We start from the raw sequence: 26,926 nt of genomic DNA, 5'->3' as shown, positions 1-26,926 counted from the left end.
ATATCACCAATTCCATGAACAGGAGTTTGAGCAAACTCTGGGAGATGGTGAAGGACAGGGAAGCCTGGCGTACTGCAGTCCATCGGGTTGCAAAGAGTCAGACACAATTTAGCAACTGAACAACAATAGCAGCAACAGTCCCCTACCTCTGTATTGATCTACTTTTTTCCAGTGAGAATCATGGCTTCCTTGGTGAGTCTGTAGAGAAGCTCACCCCCGGATGGGCCACTCTGGGTCTTTGGTTCTCCTCCTCCTTGATTTAATGGTGACCCTGAGGCCTGACCTCATCTTTTCTTCCATGACAACCTGTCCTTTTTCTGTTTTACTTGATTGAATACAATTGCTAGCAAACAGGAAAATGAGACATTTTAGTCTTGCCTTCTGATTTTGCATTCCATTTACTAAACAAATCCCCAGTCCTTATCGTTATGGGAAAGGTAATCCTAGTTTATGCCAATTGAGAAATCCATTTTGAAGCTATTTGAAAAGTTGGCCCATTTTCAACTTAAAAAAAAACAACTAATTTTTAACCAACAATTTAAATGCTTGGACTTTAAGAAAGGTCACAATTATGAATGAGAATGAAGATTCTATCACAGTTCAAGTGTCCCTAATCTGTTTACCTTGGCTGCTTTTCTTTCTCTTGTTAACTGTTCTATTTGCCATTTCAGTGCTTATTACCATTTTCATAGAGGGACAAAGGAGCTGAAATTCAAATTGTTATTGTGATTAGTCAACTGCTTTATTTATTTTTTAAAAAAGGAAAGAAAAAATAGAAATTGGAAATTGAGTAGTATTCTGAATGTCAGTGAGTTTCACTTCTAAATCTTAAATCCCTCTTGTCACCGCTCAAAAAATCTGCCGTTCACACGTATAATGGTATGGTTAATACATAGAACTAACTTTGCCATCTAGTGATGTGAAATGTGTATCATTTTAGGATGCCTTTGCTATACAAAATAGATAAACTTTCTCATGGCTGAAAGAATGAAGACTTCATTAGCATGCCTGACCCACAGCCTGGGTGAAACTGGGCAATTCCAAGGAGCTTTAGAACCTGGAGGACCCAGACCATCCATCTTTAGACTGGTACTGCATGATAACAAGATGACTACCTTGGTTCTAAATATCTTCACTCTACTTAAGAGGAAGGGAGGAGGCTCAGTTTAGGTTGGTCTTCTGGCAGGAAGGAGAAGATTTTGCTAAAAACAAACAAACAAACCCCAGCAAACTTCTTGTATTCCTCTGGTTGGAATTGGGTCACATGCCAGTCACTGGCAAAGTTGAATGGAATTACCGTGTTGGCTTCAACAAACTTGATTCATGCCCTGCACTGGGTTTGGTCCACCTTCTGTTAGACAAGACTTCTGCCTGCTACCTGAACAAAGTAGTCTTTTACCAAGGGGAAAGGGGAGCAACCAGTGTGTGTTCAGTCACTTAGTTGACCCCTATGGACTCCTGCCCACTAGGCTCCTCTGTCCATGGGATTTCCCAGGCAAGAGCCACCAGTAGTAACCCCCATAAAATATAAAATGTACAAGTACAGGTGACTATTAATGACCACCTCTTGTTATATAACATTGCATTAAACGTAATAATGATAGCTGATGTTATAAGCCCCTGTGGAAGTATCAGTGCTATATTAAATGCTTTACTTGCATCATTTTCTCTAATCTTCACCATGACCCAGCTTGACATATACTATTTGTATGTGGCAGAGCTGAGAATCAAACCTAGACTCTAGGAGAAACACTAAATTATGAAGTGTTGTGCTGAGTCGCTCAGTCATGTTTGACTCTTTGTGACCTCATGAACTCTAGCCCACCAGGCTCCTCTCTCCATGGGATTCTCCAGGCAAGAATACTGGAGTGGGTTGCCATCCCCTCCTCCAGGGGATCTTCCTAACCCAGGGATCGAACCCAGAAATCCCGCATTGCAGGCGGATTCCTTACTGTCTGAGACACCAGGGAGGCCCTAAAGATACTGATTAACAGTAGGTAAAATTGATGAACCTCAGGTAGGAGCAGAAGAAGGATGTTGACATGTACTTCCTAGCAATTTACCACAGTCATGTGTGTCAAGAAGCAGTGGCAAAGAGTTTTGAGAGTACTCAAGATAAAAATTTTCTCTCTGCCTCCAGTTTCAGAAAAAGGAGCATTTTCTGATGCTTCCTTTCTTATGGCCCTTCAATAAGAAATTGAATCTGGTTTTTTGTTTTTTTAAAAAAGCAAGTTGTAAGGAAGAATATTACTACATCAGAAACTTGAGATTGTACCTAGTTCTCAGTTGAAAGACAAAAACACAAAGAAACGTAATGGGTATATTCAAATCTGTTGTTAGATTAAAATGAAAAAATACAGTATTAATTCATTTGAGTGCCATTTGGCCGTAGCAGATGAAATATCCTTAATTTTGATGTTACCCAAAAGTGACCAAATGTTTTCCTATTTTCAGATGTTTCTGCTTACATAGAAATGTCAGTATTTTCCAGTGAGGTTTAGCTTTCATTCTCATTGTTCAGATTCAGCTATTTGAAAGGGCTTTAAGCCTGACTTTACCTGTCCATGGCCTCCCCCGCCCCAAGTTAATCTTACACATAGTCAAATAAGAAGAATCAGCTCGGTTTCAGCCAGCGTGCTATGCGCCATCTCATTTAAACTTCATTAAATCCTGGTGAGGCAAATGTCTCCTCACAGGTAAAAACCCTAAAATAAATGACTTCCCCAAGGGAAGGACATGAGTAAGCACTGGCAGCTGGATTCAGATCTGGCTCCGCCTGCAGAGCCTCTGTTCTGTCGGTGAAACAGCAGGAGCCCTGCCCACCCCCCCATCCTGTGCTGCTGTGCCACCAGAACGTTTGAAAGATGCAGGTGTCGCCTTTTCAGCCCTCAGTGCAAGCTTGCAACTGCGATTCGGTTGCTGGGGGAACTCCTGGGATGCCCATTTGTTCCTGAAAATAGGATCAATTCATTCTTTTTTTTTTTTAATTGCACTTCCAGTTAAAAATATGGAATGCTTCACGAATTTGCGTGTCATCCTTGCACAGGGGCCATGCTAATCTTCTCTGTATCGGTCCAATTTTAGTATATGTGCTGCCGAAGCGAGCACGGATCAATTCATTCTTGGCCACTCTGATTGACATGCTGCGTCCAGCCTTGGGACACACAGTTCGGTGTAGACAGCAGAAGGAGAAACAGAAAACTAAATCCTAATGACCAGAAGTGACTTTAAGCTGAACATGAGTCAAGTTCCTGCTGTTAAGGAGAGGATTGTCTCGTGAAAGAGACCTACATAAATCAACAATCACAGTTGAATATGACGGGGACCGACCCCATGAAAGATGAATTGTGTCTCTGAGTAAAGAGTGACTGTTGTTTGTACGTAAATGTGGTTCACCGACCCTGAAGGCCAGCTTTTCTGTTCTATCCCTGCTTTGCTGATAGTCCTCTCCAATGCTGAATCTTTTTCTCAACAGCCTGGTGAAGCTGTAGCTCCATCTCTCTCTTCCAGGTCCTTTACTGTGCTCAGTATTCTTATTATGGATGCTGAATTTCTCTAGGGGTCGTCTCAGGCAAGAAACTCAGCTCTTTTCAACCCTTTGGTCTTCATTCAAAATCTGGCTGAAACGTCCTGTGCTTCTTTCTGCATCTGGGTCTCCGTCACCATCACCTCTACCGCAGCCTTGCTCCAGGTCTTCGTCACCTCTCACCTGGAGCATCTTAACTCCTCCTTGCCAGCCTTGCTGCTGCCCCCGCCTCTCTGCCTTCCCAGGACAGTCTGGTCTTTTCCACAGCCTTGAGTGGTTGTCTTCACCTTGGCCCTTGGAACTGTGTGTCAGCACTGAGAGTGATGTTCCCACAGGCAGGGTCGGCCTCGTGTTGATGGTAGCAAGCACACTGAATAATCACAATATCATTGTGAACTTGCGTCATCATCTGAATTCGTTGTCTTGACCATGTTTATCCGATCTGTTCTGGTAGGCTTAAGAATTCTGTAGATTATTTACTTCTTTCTGTTCTTTTCCTTTCATATTCTTCTGTTCTTTCGTTAATTTTTTTTCTTTTCTCTTCTCTTTCTCCATCACATTTTATAAGTATAGTTTCATATGCAATATTATTAGTGATTTCATTACATTTTAAGCATATTAATGAGATATTTTAATAAAAAAAACTTTCCAAAACCCAGTCCTGTAACAAATAAAAAAGTCATGAAGAAAAAGTTTGGTAGAATACAGACTTGGATTCCATCTCTGACCCACACTCTGTCATCACAGTCATGGCCCAGGCATGCAGTGTTGGTTCAGGGCAGGCAACACAATTTAAGGTAGAAAGAGTAGGACATACTACTGTGTACTTTCATGCTGGTGAGAGTTGAAGAGCCTGGGTTTGGTGGGCATGATGCAGACATTAAGGAAAAGCTGGCTTATAGTTAAGGGAAAACCCAAGAGCTCAGTATAATTATTTGCTAATAAAACACATGAACTCAGGCCGAGGCTCTAATTACTCGTGAAGGGTCCAAACTCCAGTGATGGAAGGGCCACTCAACAGTTCTCAAGTGTCCCTTATACACAAAATAACAGTCTTCAAACTGGCCCAGTGAGCTCATTAAATATCATATTGTTCTGCCAGATAAGGCTCTTGTTTCAGGGAGTGACTCAGAGACTGTCACTTCTTGGGCCAGGAGAATGAAAGTGCTCTTCAGGCTCTGGGGAAAGGATAAATTGTTGACGCTGTTCCGAGGCCATCCCTCCCCACTTCGGTCTGTGTCTGATTAAACCATGTGTTATATTGAAAGATGACCACTCAGCTGATCTATTCAGCTCAGTGTTGTCATGAAGTTTCTGCTGTAGACCCACACAGTGGAGAGAAGGTTAGAAAGTTCCTTATGGACAGGGTTCAATTCATGCCAAAGAACAGCCCAGGCTTGATGGTGCTGGGCTGGCAAAGTCATGTGTGCTCAGAGCTTGGATCCAAGGCTCCATCTCCTTGTAAGCAGAAAGTTAACTACCAGCCAAGAGTTTCATCTCATTGGGGTTACTTGCTTTTATTTTTTTCTTACTGAAAAACAGAAGTGAATCACACCCTTCACCAAGCCCTGCTGCAGAAGGAAACGATGCAGTGCTGGTCATGTGGCACAAAGGAAAAAGGGCCATAATGCAAACCTAGTTCTTCACTGCGTTCTGGCGTAAGGACAGGCTCAGTCCCCACACAAAACTGTGGTTCTTCAACATGGACCCTTTTTTACATGGAGGAACCACGATGTTTTACTTCGTTTTTGTCCTTTTTTAATTCTTCTGCCTCTTTGACCACTGGAGTTCATTAATTTTGATTGTAATACAAAGTATGGAAAGAATTGATTTAAGCTTGTTTGATTTACTTTTATTCTGTGTGATTTGGGATAGTTATGACCATGTGCTTTGCCTCAGCCCCTAACTTGCTATGTGACTTTGAGCAAGGTGCTTCCACTCTGATTCTGTAGAAAGGTGTTAATATATATTGTATCTCTCTTTATAAATAAATAATATACATACATGTGTATGTAATATGCCTACCATTAAGCCATAATAATTGAATGCGTCCCATCAGTTCAATTCAGTCGCTCAGTCGTGTCCGACTCTTTGCGACCCCGTGAATCGCAGCACGCCAGGCCTCCCTGTCCATCACCAACTCCCGGAGTTCACTCAGATTCATGTCCATCGAGTCAGTGATGCCATCCAGCCATCTCGTCCTCTGTCGTCCCCTTCTCCTCCTGCCCCTAATCCCTCCCAGCATCAAAGTCTTTTCCAATGAGTCAACTCTTCACATGAGGTGGCCAAAGTACTGGAGTTTCAGCTTTAGCATCATTCCTTCCAAAGAAATCCCAGGGTTGATCTCCTTCAGAATGGACTGGCTGGATCTCCTGGCAGTCCAAGGGACTCTCAAGAGTCTTCTCCAACACCACAGTTTAAAAGCATCAATTCTTCAGTGCTTAGCCTTCTTCACAGTCCAACTCTCACATCCATACATGACTACTGGAAAAACTGTAGCCTTGACTAGACGGACCTTAGTCGGCAAAGTAATGTCTCTGCTTTTGAATATGCTCTCTAGGTTGGTCATAACTTTTCTTCCAAGGAGTAAGCGTCTTTTAATTCCCATCACTTCATGGCAAATAGAAGAGGAAAAACTGGAAGCAGTGACAGATTTTATTTTCTTGGGCTCTAAAATCACTGCTAAGTGACTGAACTGAACTGAAAATCACTGCAGATGGTGATTGCAACCATGAAATTAAAAGATGCTTGCTCCTTGGAAGGAAAGCTATGACAAACCTAGATAGCATATTAAAAAGCAGAGACATCACTTTGCCAGCAAAGGCCCATATAGTCAGAGCTATGATTTTTCCAGTATTCATGTATAGATGTGAGTGTTGGACCATACAGAAGGCTGAGCACCAGAGAATTGATTCTTTCAAATTGTGGTATTGGAGAAGACTCTTGAGAGTCCCTTGGACAGCAGGAAGATCAGACCAGTCGACTGTAACAGAAATCAACCCTGAATATTCATTGGAAGGATCGATGCTGAAGTTGAAGCTCCAATACTTTGGCTACCTGATGCGAAGGAAGAGACCCTGATGCTGGGAAAGATTGAGGGCAGAAGAAGAAGGGGGCAACAGAATATGAGATGGTTGTATGGCATTACTGACTCAATGGATATGAATTTGAGCAAACTCTGGGAGATAGTGAAGGACAGGGAAGCCTAGCGTGCTGTAGTTCACGGGGTCACAAAAAGTCGATCACGACTGACTGAACAACAATAGTAATGTTTATAAAATGCTTAATATACAGCCTCACTATTGTAATTGCTTGATAAATTGTGGCCATTATTATTATTAATGCTTATCTAAATTCCTCTGTGAGTTAATGGTTTTAAAATGTTCATTGCTAAGACAATAGGGCCAGGGACCACAGGGTGCTGGAGTCTCTTTGTATAACATCTTGCCTTGGCGATCTGGTCTTTACCACTCCCTGTAGAAGACCTTTTGGTAAAGAGGTGTATTTCTGGAACATCAGAAAATCTCAGAATTCATAGTTGTGTGGAGTGACTGCTAGTGCAGCAGGGTATGTGCTACAGTTGAAGCCTGTCTTGCAACCATCACATGAGTTCAACCTTGTTGTTGTTCAGTTGCTGAGTCTTGTCTGACTCTTTGCGACCGCCTGGACTGCAGCACACCAGTCTTCCCTGTCTTTCACCATCTCTTGGAATTTTCTCAAACTCATGTCCTTTGGGAAAAGGCAATGGCATCCGACTCCAGTACTCTTGCCTGGACAATCCCATGGATGGAGGAGCCTAGTAGGCTGCAGTCCATGGGGTCGCTAAGAGTCGGACACGACTGAGCAACTTCACTTTTACTTTTCACTTTCATGCACTGGAGAAGGAAATGGCAACCCACTCCAGTGTTCTTGCCTAGAGAATCCCAGGGAAGGGGGAGCCTGGTGGCCTTCTGTCTATGGGGTCGCACAGAGTCGGACATGACTGAAACGACTTAGCAGCAGCAGCAGCAGCATGTCCATTGAGTTGGTGATGCCATCCAACTGTCTCATCCTCTTTTGTTCCCTTCTCCTCCTGCTTTCAGTCTTTCTCAGCATCAGGGTGTTTTTCAGTGAGTCGGCTCTTTGCATCAGGTGGCCAAAGTATTGGAGCTTCAGCATCAGTCCTTCCAATGAATATTCCGGATTGATTTTCTTTCGGATTGACTGATTTGATCTCCTTGCTGCCAAGAGCCTCCTCCAGCACCACAGTTCAGAAACCTTAAGCATGTGTTTTTTGGACCTGAGCCAGAGTCCTCTCCCAAGTGTGAGTCCAGATGCCGCCTTCGGGGTGAAGTCTTCTCTGACTGCTCCACCTCCCCTGCTCTTTCTGCATGCTTCCACAGTAGCAGGGGCCACAGTGCTGTGTACGTGTGCTGTGTGGTCTAGGTCCCTCCTGGGCTAAGAATCCACCATCTGTTCATCCTTATATTCCCCAGACCTTGCAGGGCACATTGGCACTTGATAAGAAACTGTTACATATTAACAGTGAGTAAAATTACCTGAAAGGGTGTAGGAGGCCTATGGCCAAATATAACTTACATTGATCCCATCATGGATGAGCTCCCAGCAAGCAGTAACAATGTTCTGTATTGGGGGGTGGAGGGAGTTTGCTCTAAGCTGGGACTCAACATCCAGCCTTGGCTATAAAGTCTCTTTCCCTCTGTGACCTTCACCTGTTTTCTTTGAGTGGATTTAATAAGTTAAATTCAGCAGTTCTACTCCTGGATATATATCCCCGCTCCAAAAAAAAAAATGCTAATTCAAAAAGATTCATCACTCCAGTGTTCACAGTAGCCTTCTTTATAATTGCCAAGATATGTAAGCAGCCTAGGTGTCCATCAACAGATGAATGGACAAAGAAGATGTAGTATAGATACATTCAATGCAATACTACTTAGCCATAAAAAAGAACAAAATTTTGCCATTTTGCAGCAACATGGATGGACGTTGTGTTCACAGAACTCAGGGCCCGTGTATCCATGAAACTCAAGATGAAGTTAGAGTGAAATCATGTATTTATGTAGTAATCAGCCAACTTCAGGGAATATTTCTGTGATTGGGTTGTTTTTTTTTTAATTAGTTGACACTGTCAAAGATTGCTTTCTCTAGAAAATATATTACCTTATTCCTATGTTTGCCTACAGTGTCATTTAAGTTAAATGGATTTAACTTTACTTTTAAACCTTCCAGCCACTTTTGCCAAATTAGAAGGAAACTATTTTTAGTGAGATTACAGAAATAATTCATGATCAAGGTCTTTTTCCATGGGAGGGATGCTGCTGTTTCATATTTGGAGAAATTGATTGTCTTAGTAGAAAAAAGTTCTGAACACAAAGATTTTGTCCTGACAGTTAAGATGGATTTACTCAGAGCATCAAATTGGACATGCCTGAATGAGCTTCAGTAAGTTCCTGTCAGTGAATCAACAGCCTTCCCCTTCTCTTACAAATTATCGGATGCCTGCTTGAGTAGGGCACCAGGCCGGATACAGCCTACGCAGCAGGACCACCTCCTGCCTGCTATGGACTATGCAGTCAAAGGCAGCTGGCTTTGATGAAAGAAGAGATAGAAGGAAGTTGCGGAGAACAAAAATGCTTATCAGATAAATGTTCTTTTCTGTGCCAGGCCTTGTGCTTGGACTCAGCGATACTGACATAAATAATCATCCAGAGGATAAAATGATTAATTTTTTTTTTTTTAACGTGGGAGGGAAGAGGCAGAGGAATTGTTCCAAGAGGCCGTGACATTTGAACTTGAAGAATGCTACAGAAAGGAGAGGGGAGGGCAAAGGGAAGAGTGTGATCAAATACTGGGGGGTATGAGATTCATGGATTCAGGGAGCGGCTGGATCTCAGGGTCCCAGAAGAGTGACAGAAGGTACCTGCAGACAATCGTGTCAGATCGTAAGGAGCACTGAAGGAGCTGTTGAAGGGTCTGGGCTTTACCCTGAAAGCATCAGGCAAGCCCCACTGCTTTTGTTTGTTTTTTTCCTCCTTCTTTTTTATTTTAAAAATTTTGACAGTATGATAACACATTTACAGGAGACTTGGAAAATACACAGCAAAGTTGCATATGGTTCTACTACATATTAAAATTATTTTTTAAGTAGGTAAATTAAGATTTTTAGTTGGAGTTTCAATATCAAACTCTCAAAACTTAATGAATAGAAAAGTAGAAGGATACAGTAGACCTGAAAAGCACTATAAACTTATTCAACATAATTAAGATTTATACAGTTTTCACACAACAACAGGATACAAGTTCTATTCAAGTTCCCATAGACTATAAACCAGGAGACAGTGAAACATATCCAGAGACATGAAGCAAGGTGCAAACATTTCATGTCTAAAGGTATTGATATAGTACACAGGCTGTTCTCTTATCACTGGGGATTTATGTTAGAAATCAATATGAAAAGATATTTGAAAATAGCCCGCACATTTTCAAGTGTGGTGCCCCACAGCTTTTTAAACCAGGAGCAACATGGACAGATTCCAGGGAATGCTGGGCGTTTGGGTTGAAAATGGAGGGAGAAGAATCTCTATGAGGATAACCCAACTCAAAGTAAGGGAGAAGGAGAGGTGGCAGGAGGGGACAGTTTCAAGCAACTTGTCTGGGTTAGCATTGCCAGGGCTCAGAGTCCTCCCTAAACCGAGGCTGTGCTTGATTTTACCACAAGATATTGATATGCGTGATGATGTAGCTCATGCAAGTGGCTTAAAAAAGAGAGGGCAAGAGCAGAACAGCGTTTTGAAATTATACGTTGAATGGAGTTGTGCTCTTAAAATATTTGTGTTGAAGCTAAAAGGTGATGATGATGGAATTACCTGCTGATATCTCATTTAATTTATTGCACCAGAGTAGCAGAGGCATTTTCTTGCTGATATATATTGTTGAGTTTGGTTCATGGTTATTCCCAGATTATATAGATGGACAGAGCTTTTGTGTTTCAATAAAATAAAATTTAGATGAGCAAGGCACCTTGAATCATTTAAATGTACAAATAAGACTCTAATGAATGCTGCACAGCCCTCTGGAATACTTTGGAATGGTTTCAAGTTATCAGTTCATCTAAATTGTCTAACCAGTTTGTTTTGTTTTGTTTTGGCCACATCACACAGCATGTGGGATCTTAGTTCCCCAACCAGGGATCAAACCCACAACCCTTGCAGTGAAAGCGTGGAGTCTTAGCTTACTGGACCTTCAGGGACATCCCCTAATTTGTCTAACCAATTTTTGTATATGGAAATCTCCTAGGACTGTGTAGTGTGACTTTCACAGGAAAGCAATGCATCACGAAAGGTCACAAACACTATTTAAGAGACAAGGTTCAGGATGATGTGATCTCTGTTGCCTTTTGGTGCATTCATAGCCGTACATGGTTTGGTCCTCCTAGGGCCGGCTCTCGAGTTCCTCTCCACCTTCTAGAGAGAGCTGGTGTGCTTCCCAGGCCATGTGGACTTGCGTAAATCTCTCTAGGAGAAAGATCTCTCCTAGTCTTAGGCAACTCGATGATGACATATTTTTCTGTGTTTTTGTGCCAGTTCAAACTCTATGCCATTAGGCTAGTTGAATCAGATTCTCCCAGTGCCTCCTCCCTGCCCTTACGTGAGGAAACTGCTGGAAGTTGTATTCACTTTTATGGGCTGCCAGGGCATGGCCGTCACGGCTTCAGAATGCCACCGAGTGCTCTGTAACAATTAATAAGTCATGGCAGATGGTTTGTCATCACATAGGAAAGTAAGGCAGGCATGCACCTAATTTGTCATAAACCAACAGTGTAAACCTTACACTTAGCCTGTCTTGAGCACTTAGTTCTCTCAATGAATATTGCACAATAAAGGAACTTAAAGTTATAATTACATGTCTGCCACATGTAGTATTTCAGGAAGGCACATCAGCATGTGAACAAGTTCTTAAAAAGCTACTCGATAGTAAGGAGCTGGTAGTCCAGTGGTTTACCACGTGCTGCCACCGCAGGGCACGCAGGTTTGGTCCCTGGTTGGGGAACTGAGATCCCATATGCTGTGCCGTGAGGCCAGAAAAAAGAAAAAAAGGACTAAAAAGTTAGAAAAATAAAAAGCTACTTAACAATGAGAATTAAATAAATGAACTAACAGCAGTATAGTTGAGACAGAAATAATACTTTAAACCATAAACCAAGAAGTTATACAGTAACAAAACTCCATTCATACATATACACATTTAAATTTATACAGTAACAAAACTCCATTCATATAGATACATATTTAAATATTTCCATCCCTTTCCATTCTGAGGGCTCAAAGTTATTGCATCCCAGGATGTAATTGGGTGAGGAAAAGAACCGTTGCCCTTTCATTTGGTTAAGGGAGGTTTTGTGGTACCAGTTGGATTTGTAAAAGGTCTTTGAAAGAGAAGATGTGTTGGCAGGATTGGGAGGAAAAGGCATGTCAAGCAAAAAGTGTGTGGCTGGAGTGAAGAAGCAGAGGAAGGGAGTGGTAGGGTAGCTGGCCAGAGCAGCTGAAGGGAATTCAAGACCTACCTCCTGGAATGAAATAGAAGCCCACCAAAGCTCCAGACACACAGTTGCCAGTTGAGCTTTCTGCTTGAATAGGAGCCCATGTTCCCTAGCGCTCCAAGGACTCTGAGGTTTCAGGTGGGGATTAGCCGATGAAATGATCCTGCTGTGAGAACAGTATGAATCAAGACTGTGGTCTCTATGTGAGGAATTCACATTTTGTCAGACCGTTTTACCAGCTTTTCCTCCCTCGGTCCTGTGGCTTCCAAATTAAAGCTGTAAACAAACAGATACACACTGAGAACCCACTGTGTGCAGAGCACTGCAGTAGGTGCTTTGGATTGCCCTGAATTGCAAAGAAGTGACCCTCAAGAGGCAGGCAAAGTGGGAATCCACGATTTTTAGTAAGAATGCTGATGGTAATACAGTGGTTCTCCCAAATCCGTGTGTACTCAGCTGTAACGTGTGGGATATAGTTAGACAGGGCTAAGGGAGTATTAAGACGTTTAAAAATCTGTTTCCTAGTCAGTTTTATGTTTTTGGTTTTATGTGGATTTGGGTGCCATGTGGAAGCATTTAATATCTGAGATCTCTTTTACGGTGTTTTTGCATCTCAGTTTCTAAGCAGTCTGGTATAGCAGGAAGAGTACACATTTCTGAGTCAGGAGAACTGTCTTGGAGGCCCTTAGGTGTGCGATTTGGACAAGTTACTTTAACTTTTTCAGCTTCAAGCAGGCATACAGCTAACTCCTCGGTCTTGAAACAGAGTCCCTCTAAAACCAAGTTCCCAGTCTTACCCAGCCTGATAGTTTTTGGAGTGATTAATAGATATTCACATATTGAATCAATACATCAATATTTTATTGCTTATTTTTGAATATTTATGGCTAGAGGTGTTTACTGATTCATAGTTATGCAACACGGTGGCTTTTCTGAATGGCTTTTCATGTTTATTCACAAAAATAGTTTCCCATATGTCTTAAGTTTTATAAAGCAGTAATTGGCCTGGAGAACAGCATATACAATAGAAATATAATGCACGACTTTTTTGCAGTTTTAAGCTTTCTAGTAGTCACATTAAATAATGCTTGAAAACATCTGAAATTTCTTTTAGTATTTTACCTAGTCCAGTATATCTAAAATATTATTTTGACATGTAATCAGCATAAACATTATTTTTAAAAAAAATTTTTTTAATTGGAAGATAATTGCTTTATAGAATTTTGTGGTTTTCTGTCATACATCAACAAGAATCAGCCATAGGTACACCCATGTCCCTTCCCTCCAGATCCTTCTTCCCATCTCCCTCCCCATCCCACCCCTCAGCCTGTCACAGAGCCCCTGTTTGCATTCCCTGAGTCACACAGCAAATCCCCAGTGGCTATCTATTTTACATATGGTATTGTAAATTTCCATGTTACTCTCTCCATACATCTCTCCTTCTCGCTTCTCCCCTCCCCCGATGCCCATAGGTCTGTTCTCTGTGTCTGTTTCTCCTTCACCATAAACATTATTAATGAAATATTTCATATTCTTTTTAGAGGGAATAATTCTCCAAAATTCATTGTTGAATCAAACCACCAATGCATCTAAATTTGAATAACCAAATTGGCCAAAAATCCTTGATCTCGATTTAGATATCATAAAATTTACAGTTTAAAAAACTAGTTATACATATGTAAATTATTATAGATGAACCTAAATTTTTTCCTATAACTGAATCAAGTATCAAGTTTTCCATTTTGATTTAAATGGATTAAAATGAAAATGCAGTAACTCAGTTGCACTAACCACATTTCAAGCGCTTCATAGTTTTATGTGGCTGGTATTGAATAGCACAGCTAAAATTATCTTGAATTGTTTTTTAGTAGGTCCCCAGACTTTTAGGCAGCAGAATCATTTCATAATAAAAAAATAAAGATATTCTAAACCTGGATTTCATCTTGGGAGTTGCCTTATACTGATTACGCTTAGTGGTGACGTCTGACACTCAGCTTGTTCTGCCTGCCGGATTGATGACATCTTCTTTGAATGCAGCTCTCTAGGTTAGCCAAAGTAATGTTTAGTTGCTTTTAAAATGCTGCAGGAGCATGACTATTTTTTCATAGCAAGTGTCTGAATCCATTATCTTTTGAGTGAAAAGTCTGGATTTCAAACTGCTTGACTTGCCCAAGGTCCCATGGCTAGTGGTGGGGCAAGTACCTCTTAAACCTGGACTTATGGGTCCTGGCTGCCATGGAGTCCTTATTTTGCCTGCTTTGGACACTTAAGATCTTACCTGAAGGAGGACCCTTTATTAGACCATATTTTTTGATTCTCAAACATATCATCAATTCCAGATCCAAAGTAGAATGTAGAAACCATGCTGTAGGCCGAGTTGTCTCAAAGGATCCTTGGGCAGAGCAAGGTTGTGGAGATGAAAAGTCTTGGGAATAGAGGCCTCCTTAGTAGTAAAAAGCTATGTGAAAAAGTCCCTTCTTCCTGCTTCTTCATTGACCTGTAAAGGCAAAATTTAACTTGAGAGAAAAACAACCATTTTAATCCCCCACATAGTGGTGCCTTTAGTATGTTCGTTTCTAAAGTATAAAGTTCTCTTTTGGGAATGCCTCTTTTTTGCTCCTACATAAAACCAGTACAGACGATTCGTAAGTGTTGGGTGGAAATGGATATGGGATACTTAGCTGAATGGTTCTTTAACATTCAGTGTAACTGGTTTTTAGATACTGTTGTTTTCTGTATGCTTTCTTAATGAATAGTCAAAAGGGAGGGATAGAGCTCATTCCTTAAGCTCCTGGCATTAGCTATTTCACCAGCATTTGCATACTTGATCAAGAAGGTTAATGTTTTCAGGACCAGTCAAAACTACAAGTTGGAAATATTGGTTTAAATGATGCTTTTTCAGATGCACTAGTTGTTTTCTCTCGTTTTAACTGTACCTCTCTGAGCTCCCATTATTAAGTTCATTGTCTTAAGTATTTAGATGTTCTGGCTAAAAATATGAAAATCCTTTGAGTTTTCACCCTCCACTATTGATGCAATACATCCTTTTTTTTTTTTTTTTGGCCATGCTGCATGGCTTGAAGAATCTTAGTTCCCCAACCAGGGATTAAACGCTCATCCTCTGCAGTGGAAATGTGGAGTCTTAACAGTGGACCACCAGAAAAGTCCCTAATGCAATACATCTTGAAGATCCCCTCTTTTTTGTTCTGGGCTACTAGTCAGAAATGTCCTATGGACTGTTGTTTCCAGGAGGCTTAACTCTAAAGGCAGATAATCATTAATTGTGTGAGTGCATTTTAGAATTTTTGCATCTGTGAAGTGATCATTTGTTACATCTTGCCTTCTCTGCATCCAGTTCACTGAGGGTTTAAAAACTGAACAAATAAACCTGCCTGAGTTGTATGCAAATAAAAGTTAGACTTGCAGTGAGAACTTGAATAGACTGTGTAGAGTATTTGAGTTTTGTGACATCTATTTGGGCAAAGAAACTATGAGGCTGGCTCGAGATGAAAAATACATTAAGGACAACATAAATGAGCCCCAAGTTTGGGGGGAGGTTACTTTCTGGTTCTTTATTATGTTATCAGTTGTAAGGATGAGGTTACTAGCTTGACAGCTCTGTTCAAGATGGTAACTGTTTTAAACCCTCCCATTCCCCTGTCTGGGGAGACAGTTTTACAGCACACTAAATTATTTTTTTTTTTATTAAATATTTCCAGAGGCCACCAGTAGCTTCCAAACCTGGCTGCACATCCGAATTACTTGTGGAGCCTTTAAAAAAGATAGATCAAGCTTTCCACCAATTTCACCAGAAACTGGTGAAATTTGTTGTGGAATTTGTGCTTTTTATGGAGCTCCCAAGCTCTATAAAAAGAGCTGTAAAGAGTCCTTTGTCAGCCCTCTTCCTCCCAGAATAAATGCATTAAACTCAAGAAATAGGATCAATACAGTGTTCCTCCAATATAACATAATTAAAAGACTATAGGTGAGGGAGAGATCCGATTAGGCATTGCACTTTCTGCTGTGGAACTGGGGAGTGCTTTTTTAAGCTGATTCATCTTCAGAAAAAAGTTTTTGAAGAAGAAGCACTTAGAGTATGTCTAACACAAGTAAGTTCTTTCATTTCTCATTAGCATAGAACCCCTTCTGATTTTCCTCTCCAAGGTGGGGCCTAAGTGCACCTGGTAACTTACAAGAGAATGGGTGACACGTGGAGGTTTAAAGAGATGCTCTGTGTCGGTTCAGACAATCTGTATGTCATAAGTATTGCACACCTGTTGGTAGAACACTGCTTTAACAGTGCCTGGGTTCCAGGAGTGCCCTGCACCAGAACAAACCAGTATTTTCCTAGAGGCCTTCCTGGTAAACGTTTTCGGATTGCATTTGTTTGTTGCATCTCTCTATAGGTAATGACCTGCTTGGCAGTTGCCACCTACAACTAGAAGCCAGTATGATAGCCATTGCCTCCAAGCATAATGAATGACACACTGTCTTTGATAGGTTCTTGGCCCTTACTATGGTTTCCACAGGGAAGGGGTGAGGCTGCATGGAATGTTTGCTTATGTTGTACTTAATTTGGTTTCTATTCTAAGACAGCCTCAGAGGTTCTTTGTCTCTGAAAGATTTGTTAATCCAAGTGAATGATTATATTCTGTACTATGTTATGTCATGGAAAAATAGTGAAAAGATATACATAATCCTTTTGGCACTGGCATCTTACCGTTAACTGCTGTGTTTCTATGACACTTTTAGCACTTGTATTTACTGTTGTTATTTAGTTGCCCAGTCATGTCCAATTCTTTGTGACCCCCATGGACTGCAGCCTGCCAGACTCCTCTGTCCATGGGGATTTCCAGGCAAGAATACTGGAGTGGGTTGCCATACCCTCCTCCAGGGGATCTTTCTGACCCAGGGATCAAACCTGCATCTCCTGGCATCACAGGCAGATTCTTTACTGCTGATCCACCGGGGAGGCCCCTTGTATTTACTGAATTTCTAGAAAGGCTAGTGAGCATGTGATTATGCAAATAAAATGTAACATCTTATTACTGAAATATTTCATTGAACATATCACACACTGGTTCTAAAGATTCAGTGAGAAATGTTGGGTTTTTAAGACCAATGATGGAAAAAAAGAGAAAGAATCATTATCAGCTTGAGTTTCTTATCACTTCAGGGTTTTGATATAGTTAATATTCAGTATCATAATTTTAAATGCTGACTTGTTCTCCGTGCTAGAAAAATTTGAGTGGGTGTCTAAAGGCTATTTCTTGCTTCCCATAATATGATAAGGTAGATTATAATATACATTAAGGAAGGTTCATCCAGTCCTGTAGGTCCCATTTGATGGAAGTGGTTATATAATCTAACCTTCATGTTAATCAAGTAGCATGAAATAGTATCAGTCTGTCAGTAGCCTAGAAACAGTCTTTCCCAAAGCAATGAGGTTAACCAGATACACTCAGGAATGTCCTTGCAACTTCTAAGCTTGTGAAAATAGAAACAGCCAGTTTGGGCTTTCACTTGCACTTGAAAATATTTGCAGTCAGGCCACCAGGCCACACAGATACAGAAAGGAAATTTTTATGAATATTAGATTAACTGTTGAAGTAATAAAAAGCACCAACTTTAAAGTCATCATTCAATTAATATTTGAGGATTATCACGGAACTATCAATTAAGCATGCCATCAGTCCATTTTATGTTATTTATTAAATTTAGATTATATTAATATAGTTTAAAATGCATGACATTTATTTAGCATCATCAGGGAACAAATGATCTCTGAGTAAATTTTTTCAGGTCATGAGGTTTAACCCTTGATGTGTCAAAACATTTCAGTTTAATAATACTGAATAGAATTCTTTCCAAAGTGCACTTTACTATTCTCTGTATTGTATCTGTGCTGTCAGAAGCTGTCATGATTCAACCATGTCTAAATGAATTCAGATCATCAGCAGATGTATTAATTATTAAAGATTCATTATCTGTGGCTACCTTATTTTACTTATTTTTGGCTACATTGGATCTTCGTGGCTGCACTCAGTTTTTCTCTAATTATGGTGCTGCTGCTGCTGCTAAGTCACTTCAGTCATGTCCGACTCTGCGACCCCATAGATGGCAGCCCACCAGGCTCTGCTGCCCCTAGGATTCTCCAGGCAAGAACACTGGAGTGGGCTGCCATTTCCTTCTCCAATGTGTGAAAGTGAAGTCGTTCAGTCGTGTCCATCGCTTAGCGACCCCATGGACTGCAGCCTACCAGGATCCTCCATCCATGGGAGTTTCCAGGCAAGAGTACTGGAGTGGAGTGCATTGCCTGCTGCGTAGTTACGGTGAGAGGGGGCTGTTTTCCAGCTGTGGTGTGTGGGCCTCTGATTACGGTGGCTTCTCTTGCTGCAGAGAGCATGGGTTCTAGGCCCATGGGCTTCAGTAGCTGCAGTGCCTGGGCTCAGTAGTTATGGCACACGGGCATAGTTGCCCTGCGGCCTGTGGAATCTTCCCAGGCTAGGGATCGAAACCGTGTCCCCTGCATTGGCAGGCAAGTTTCCTAACCACTGGATCGCCAGGGAAGTTCAGGATGGTCTCTTTTTATACTAAAATATCCTAAGGCTGCTATCCTTCAGAAGTTTAATGTCTTGCTTTTTGTTGTCTTCTGGTTTTCTATCAATATGAGCCATCAGCTGACATATTTCACTTACTCAGCTGTCAGTGTGCTTGCCCATAGGAGCCTTCACCTATCCACGACTTGATGCTTTCAGTCTAACATAAACTGAGGCAAGATCAGGATTGCTGGAATGGTGTAACCCATGGGAGAACAGAGTCGGACACAGCTGAAGCGACTTAGCAGCAGCAGCAGCAAGAGGAGATGGGTGAGGTGAGATAGGAATTCTTAGTAACAAAGATGGACAGACTCTGTGCCATCTGTTTTTGACTCTAGAAGACACCTTGGATTATTCATTAATTCTAGGGACCCAAAGATGAGAACAACGTGACTCATGCCCTCAGGATGCTTCCCAGTTGATATGGGCCAGGCTACTGCAGAAGGATGGAGGGCATGGATAGACCATGGAGGGCGTCATGGAGACTCCACTCTGGGATTCATGAATGCTGGGGTTTGGGATATGTGAAGTTTCTGGATTAAAAAGGTAGATCATTTGGAGGCTCTTTCAAAATGTTTACAAAAATACTCTACGTTTGCCATTGTTTAGAAGTTCCAATTCATAGTAAGGAAAGTACTAGAATAAAAATTAATAAATGTAGTGACTCTGGAGTCTGACAGCCCTATATTTGAATGACTTTGAGAAATCTTATTTTTAACTCCATTTGTCGACTTCAGAATGGAATTGTAATGCCTGTCTTATAAGGTTGCTGTGAGGACTTAATAATACACGTGAAATGCTGGCAGAGTACCTGACTCCAGTTCCATGTCTCACTAATATTATTTCTTTTTTCTACCTCTTTCTCCCTTGTACTTCCCTTAAATGCTGTTTGATAATTAATATCTGTAATAGAGTAAAAAGACAAAATGAAATTTTTCTTATTTTGCTGAGGCTCTTTTAAGTAATGTTTTTTGTCATTGAATGACAGTCACATCATTTGAAAGGTTGGCCTAATAATAGCCTGAGAGATTTGAAGCTGAAAAAGTACAGATTTTCAGTTGAGTCTTGACTCCAATGTAGATCCTGAAAAAGGAGAACTGAAGAATTCAATACTCAAGACTTGGATACCTCCCTCCACAGACTATTGTATTGTAATTGTTTTGACCCCTTTCATTAAAACAAATCAGATGCTACATAGGCACCACAGTTGACTCTAAAATAATAATAATAAAGTGAAAGTGAAGTCGCTCAGTCGTGTCTGACTCTTTGTGACCACATGGACTGTAGCCTACCAGGCTCCTCCATCCATGGGATTTTCCAGGCAAGAATACTGGAGTGGATTGGCATTTCCTTCTCCCAGGGATCTTCCCATCCCAGGGATCGAGCCTGGGTCTCCCGCATTGCAGGCAGACACTTTACCATCTGAGCCAGCGGGGAAGCCAATATTAATTAAAAAAGGCATTGTAAACCCTGGATGTGTAAGATACTGTGAAACCACAGCGGCACCTTTCCTGGCCTTGAGCTTGCCTGAGACACTTAGAGTGTTCATTCTGGGAATTTGGACATTTTCCTCCTTCCTGTGAAATGTTTCCGTTCATCAGTCAATTCACCATACCATGCTGTTTTGTAATTTCAACCTATGTTGCTCTAGCAAACCTTCAATTACCCTGAGTAAATCAAGAATAGAAAACGACTTAGGTTTCTTGCTTTTCACAGCTGTGTTAGTGAAGAAAATACATTTTCACTGACCCTCATACAATTCTTCTGTCAGAAATAGTGCCCATTGAAAGCTCAGAACAATACAGTTCTGTTTTGTTTTTAAGTAACTTTGCATTTTCCTTCCCAGTCTCCTCACTGGCCTAATCTTGCTTTTTCTTTGAAGGTGAAACACTTAACTGTCCTCACCAGTATTGGTTCCTTCATAAATTAAGTTTTTCACAAGTCAATTTAGGCTGTGCATTTTAAAATAATAGAACTGTAGATTTCCATCCTGATCACTTTTCTTTACTGGTTGTGTTAGCAGATGTTCAGTGTTTCGTCTTCCTTAAGAGTATAGTTTCTCACTGACTTGGCTTCAGATAGGGATTCTCTGCTATTGCGTTTTGTCTGTAAGAACTTAAGCTGTTTAAAGCTGTTTGCACTTGTGGCCAAGAGTCCTGGTTCCCAAAGCAACGGTTTATCACCCACCCCGTGTTATCTTTGCTCTTGTATTTCTCCGGTCACAGGAACACGAGTGCAGCATGGTGGGCTGTCCCCTGGGGGCGTGCGTGGCCTCGGAATGCGTGGACTGTTTGTGGCGAGCCCTGGGGGTCAGGCTCATGTTCCTGGAGTGCTCTGAGCAGCTTGGCTAATCTGGCAGCATAGTATGTTCTTGTGGTTAAATATAGACATACAGGCACTCTGCAAGTTGTAGGTCACTGTCTTACCGAGCAGCTAAAAATTGTCCCATTGGTATGAACAGTCTGCCCTGGACGGAAGGCCTGTTTTAGTTTGCCTTCTACTGTAGGTTTTAGCACCTGACTAAAAATACACCTTGGGCCAGAAATAAAGGAGACCCACCTAGTGGCCGAGACACTTATGGTGGCAGAGAGCAGCGGGAACATGGACTCGGTCACTCTCTTTTTCTGTTTTGGAACATAGTCTGTGCAAACGGTTCCCGACCGTGAGTTTGGGTTCCTTTTCAGGCTCATGGAGATTACAACAGCTTGTTGGAGACGATCCTCTGTGATCAGCTTCATAAAAGGGCTTGGTAGGTATGAAAGGCTGATAATTGTGTGGAGTGGGTCATTGGTTATCAGACTCTGGGTGGAGAGAGGGTTCTCTTAAAGGTTTCCATGGATGGGGGTGGTAGGGACACCTGCATCTCTATGCAGGGATTACTCCTAATGTCACTTGTTTAGAGATGGGAATAATACCCTTTAGAATTTCTGATTGGGATTGCAATTGTTGGGATTGTTTCTGAGGTTAAGATTTGGTTAATTTTGTGTATGAGTCTGTAGAACAACAAAGCTGTGATGTCATGGAATTTTTCTGTGCACTGAAATTGTACTAAAAGATTTGGTCTGACTCTCTGTTCTATAAAATTGCTAATCTGTTAAAAAAAATTGCTAGTATGCATTTGGAAGATAGTTAACATCCCATTAAATATTACAGCAGAGGTAGGGTTTATGCATGATTTCTTCTAAATGTTGATGTAAACATCCTTATTTGTTTTGTTTTAAACCTTGAAATGGGCCTAAAGCAGTCTTTCCTTTGCTTTGGGCCTAGCCTTTTCCAACATTTAAAAACTGTTTTTCTTTTTTTGTGTAGGAACTAAAAAACAGGATGCCATATGTTAACCAACATTAACTGAATCCAAATTGCATGTGGCTGCTTTTTCTTTATCCAAATAAAATAGCCTGGTTACATTAGCTCTATCATAACCTTGTGAGCAGTATTGTGCAGGAGTTCCAAAAAATTAATGAGAGGAAACTTCCATGACACAGATTTAATTACAGGCAACTTGGATATCGACCACTTAACCTTCTATTTAATGAAAGTAGAGGAAAAAGTTAATTTGTAAATGGTAAAGTCATACATACTGTTCTCGTAGAGGAGAAGCATTTTCTTTATTAATGATTTGGGAGATTTAATTACTTGTTAATTATTCTACTGTACTATCTCTAATAAGATTACTAGATATTTGCATATAATACCACTCTATTTCTAGGATAAAATCTCTATTAGTCATTAATTTACCCCTTTATGGTTTATAAAGTGGAGTATATTAGGAAACTATTTTTTTCCTCTCAGGAGATTTTTTTTAATGTATAACAAGCATACAAGTTAAAAGGCAAAACTTACAGTTTTATGCCTTTGGAAAAATGCTCCACCATAATAGGACTTAATGAAATGATACATATTTTTGTTTGATATCTCTTGGAAATGTTACTGACCCTTGCTGTGTTACTGCTGGACAGACTACTTGTGTGCTCTGGTAGCCAGCTCAACTTTTTTTTAAACTCAGTGTCTCTCTTGCTCACAATCTATAAACTTAACTTTTCTAAGAGATCGGTAACAACTAATATGATTCTATGAAGTGAAAGATTTATGATCACCTGAAATGATAAACTTGGGGTAGGCAAGTATCTATTAAGTGAATTTTACAGTCATTGTACAGTTCATAACTATTTAAAAATTTAATAAGACCTATAATATTTTTATTAAATGATCTGCCATCCAAGTAAGCACATATGAATGAGAAATTTAATAAATACTTTGATCTTGACAAAATGAAGGACTTACCAGACTATCAAGGATTTCACTTATTCAGTGAAATGTTGATGAGTTCATTATCACTTAATGTTAACTCAGTGTCAATGATGTAAATATTTGTGTAATTTCTATTATATGCCCTGCATTGGAAGTCCTTACTTATCTTGCTATAGATGTTGCAAATATATCTTGAGTTATCATTTGTATTCACTTCAGTTCAGTTGCTCAGTCATGTCCGAGTCTTTGCAATCTCATGGACTGCAGCACTCCAGGCCTCCCTATCCATCACCAGCTCCCGGAGCTTGCTCAAACTCATGTCCATCGAGTTGGTGACACCATCCAACCATCTCATCCTCTGTTGTTCTCTTCTCCTCCTGCCTTCAATCTTTCCCAGCATCAGGGTCTTTTCCAGTGAATCAGTTCTTCTCATCAGGTGGCCAAAATATTGGAGCTTCAGATTCAGCATCAGTTCTTCCAATGAATATTCAGGACTGATTTCCTTTAAGATTGACTGGTTTGATCTCCTTGAAGGCTAAGGGACTCTCAAGAGCCTTCTCCAATACCACAGTTCAAAAGCATCAGTTCTTCAATGCTCAGCTTTCTTTATGATCCAACTCTCACATCCATACATGACTACTGGAAAAACCATAGCTTTGACTAGATGGACCTTTGTCAGCTAAGTACTGTCTCTGCTTTTTAATATGCTATCTAGGTTGATCGTAGCTTTCCTTCCAAGGAGCAAGTGTCTTTTAATTTCATGGCTGCAGTCACCATCTGCAGTGATTTTGGAATCCAAGAAAATAAACTCTGTCATTGATTCCATTGTTTACCCATCTGTTTGCCGTGAAGTGATGGGACTGGATGCCATGATCTTAGTTTTCTGATTGTTGAGTTTTAAGCCAACTTTTTCACTCTCCTCTTTCAGTTTCATCAAGAGGCTCTTAGTTTCTCTTTGCTTTCTGTCATAAGGGTGGTGTTTTCTGCATGTCTGAGGTTATTGATATTTCTCCTGGCAGTCTTGATTCCAGCTTGTGCTTCATCCAGCCGGGTGTTTCGCATGATGTACTCTGCACAGAAGTTAAATAAGCAGGATGCCAATAGACAACCTTGTTGTACTCCTTTCCTAACTTGGAACCAGTCCCTTGTTCCATGTCCAGTTCTAACTGTTGCTTCTTGACCTGCATACAGGTTTCACAGGAGGCAGGAAAAGTGGTCTGGTATCCCATCTCTTTAAGAGTTTTCCACAGTTTGTTGAGATCCACACAGTCAATAGAGCATAATTCATATGCAGAGCATTTATATCGTATGTACATGCAGGTACAGTACTGTGAACAGACGTATGTGAATGTATTTGGTAGCAGAATCCATACTGTAATGTGTATTGTACTGGTGTGTATATATATTACATTATGATAGAGATTATATTAGCAAAGACATACAGAGGATCGGATTCCTTTTCAAGTCCCCTCACCCTCTGTCCCGCATCATGTTGTCTCCAAGGGGATCCTAGAGGGGAACAGCTAGAACCTTGGTTTGTGGCATTTGATGTCAGGAGAGGGTAGCTTCTGGCTCTGCTTTATGGTGGCATCTCCGCATAGCCAGCCTGCCTTGACTTCATTGTCCCTCCAGATTGGGTCCCTGTGTCATGCGCCCACTAATGCAGCTGCAAACACTTCTCTTACCTTTGATTCTGGCTTCAATATGGTTCTGATAACATAGCCCAAGAAGCTGGGTTTGTCCTTCCTGGCGGGCCTGAGTCTCTCACCCACACAGCAGCCCACATACCACTGCTGCTCCTACAGCCTCTAGAGCCTTCTTGACCATGACACAGCAAGAAACACATTTTGTGTTAGGCCCGGAGCGCACACAGGGACCTATCTGTGAACCTAGACAGGGATGGGAAACAGAAGTGCTGTGAAACAAGGTGCCGTCACTCTGCTGTTTTTCTCTTCCGTGGTTTTCTATTCTGTTTCATTGCAGACATGCTGCTTGTGGTATCTTGTGACTGAGTGTACTAAATTTTAAACTTTGTCTTCTTTATTGAATTTTGAAGAGCACGTTATACATATTGGGCTTCCCTGATAGCTCAGATGGTAAAAAAAAAAAAAAAAAAAAAATCTGCCTGCGATGCAGGAGACCAGGGTTCAATCCCTGGGTTGGGAAGATCCCCTGGAGAAGGGAATGGCTATTCAGTCTGTATTCTTGCCTGGAGAGTTCCGTGGACAGAGGAGCCTGGCAGGTTATAGTCCATGGGGTTGTAGAGAATTGGACATGACTGAGTGACTAACACTTTTTTTTTTTTCAACATACTAAGGATTCAGTGAACATTTGTTATGTAGCAAATTGGTTAACTGATCTCACTCATAGTATTTTCAGACAACAATATTTCTGAAAAGACTCAAACTATATTGTAACATAGGTATGATCAAGGATGCCTGTGTAAATGACATCCCACCTATATTCACCTTTGCTGTGTGTTCTAAGTGTAAATGCTCCAAGATACACACTGTTCAGTCCAACACATTTAATTAATGTGAAAGGCTGTGGCTGGACTTAAAAAGTCTTAGTGAATATTCTAACTTATGTGATCAAGCCTACATTATAGATGGTATTCAGTTCTTTATATAATTTATTTTTATATCATTATAGCATTCCTTCATTATTGCCACTATAAGGCAATAATGGAAACTGAACAAATGAGCCTTATTTTTTTTTTACAGAGTGTTGTATTATGAAAAAATTCTCAAATACATATACAAGCAGAAAGAATATATAATATACGCATATAAATGCAGCAGGCAACACATCACCATCACTCAGTTTGAGCAGCTGGCAAGCTAATGGTTGTGTTTACTTCATACATACATTTAAGAGATCTTTTTCTCTTAAATATTTTGAGTCAATGATGGACATCATTTCATTGAACTCCATATAATCAGTATACAGTCTAGAAAATATAGATATTTTCTTACCTACCCACAATGCTACTATCTTCCCTAACAAAGTTAACCATGATTCTTTGTTACCTAGTATCCAAATTCAACTTCGTTATTCAATATGCTTTGATATTTTGAAAAAATGACTTCTAACAGTTGGTTTGCTCAAATCGTGCAGAAGACCTGCGTTTTGTGTTTGGCAGTTCTGTCTCCTGAGTCTCCTTTAATCACCCTACTTACTTATGTTTGTATGTGTGTGTGTGTTTGGCTGTGCCAGGTCTTAGTTGGGGCATGCAAGATCTAGTTCCCTGACCAGGGATCTAACCCGGACCCCTGCTTTGGGAGTGTGGAATCTTAACCACTGGACCACCAGGGAAGGCCCCCATTCAGCCTATTTTTATCTTTCATTGACTTGTAGAAATTAATGCACTTTTCTTATAAAATGGACCTAATTCTGGATTATTTCCTTTGCTTCCTAGGATGGCATTTAACTTGCTTCTATATCCCCACTATTTCTTATAAATGGTTGTTAGTTCTAGTGTTTTTGAAAACTGGATGCACTTGGACATAGGGTGAGAAACATTCCCCCTTCTTGGCCCCACTGCCAAGGTCATTTCTGTTCTCGCACTAGAAGACTCGGAAGCCCTCTACCATTCTCAGGAATACATAGCTGACTGTTTTCAGTGTTTGGGGTCAAGAACTCTGACCAATATCCTACCACAGGGAGGGAATTTTGAGAAAGCTGCTAGCGTCAGTATTCTAAAGAAGTATCTTAAACACCTTAATCATGATAACATCTCACCAGGAAACATCTCTTGCATGATTTCCTTATTTGGAAGTTGCGATGTTACAGGATTTCAGGTCATCTCTATAAAATGTATAGGATCTTCCTTTCTGTTCTGATGGGTCTCATCCAGCTTCCCACCTTCATTATTTTTTCTCAGGGTGAGTACAGTGGTCTTTAATTTGTCCCTCAAACAGCCCCTTTGTAGCCCATCCTATACAACAATATCAATCCAACTTTTCTCCTAGAAACCTGCTAGCTTCAAGTAAGATCCAGACTCATTGACTT

At 40.8% G+C, this 26,926-nt stretch overlaps 1 protein-coding gene and 1 non-coding gene across 3 annotated transcripts in view; one reads left to right on the top strand and one right to left on the bottom strand.

Moving 5' to 3' along the window:
- Positions 1 to 26,926, top strand: part of FRY (FRY microtubule binding protein) — a 248,217-nt gene that overhangs the window by 10,163 nt on the left and 211,128 nt on the right. The gene's annotated exons all lie outside the window — the stretch shown is intronic.
- LOC138089364 (U6 spliceosomal RNA) lies at positions 3,002 to 3,108 on the bottom strand. The gene has a single exon (XR_011145795.1). It is a non-coding gene; the product is annotated as a U6 spliceosomal RNA (small nuclear RNA).

Source organism: Capricornis sumatraensis, chromosome 12 (assembly GCF_032405125.1).
Source record: "Capricornis sumatraensis isolate serow.1 chromosome 12, serow.2, whole genome shotgun sequence".
Lineage (NCBI taxonomy): Eukaryota > Metazoa > Chordata > Mammalia > Artiodactyla > Bovidae > Capricornis > Capricornis sumatraensis.
Note: the sequence above shows the minus strand (reverse complement) of the source record. Positions and strands in the feature narration are given on the sequence as shown.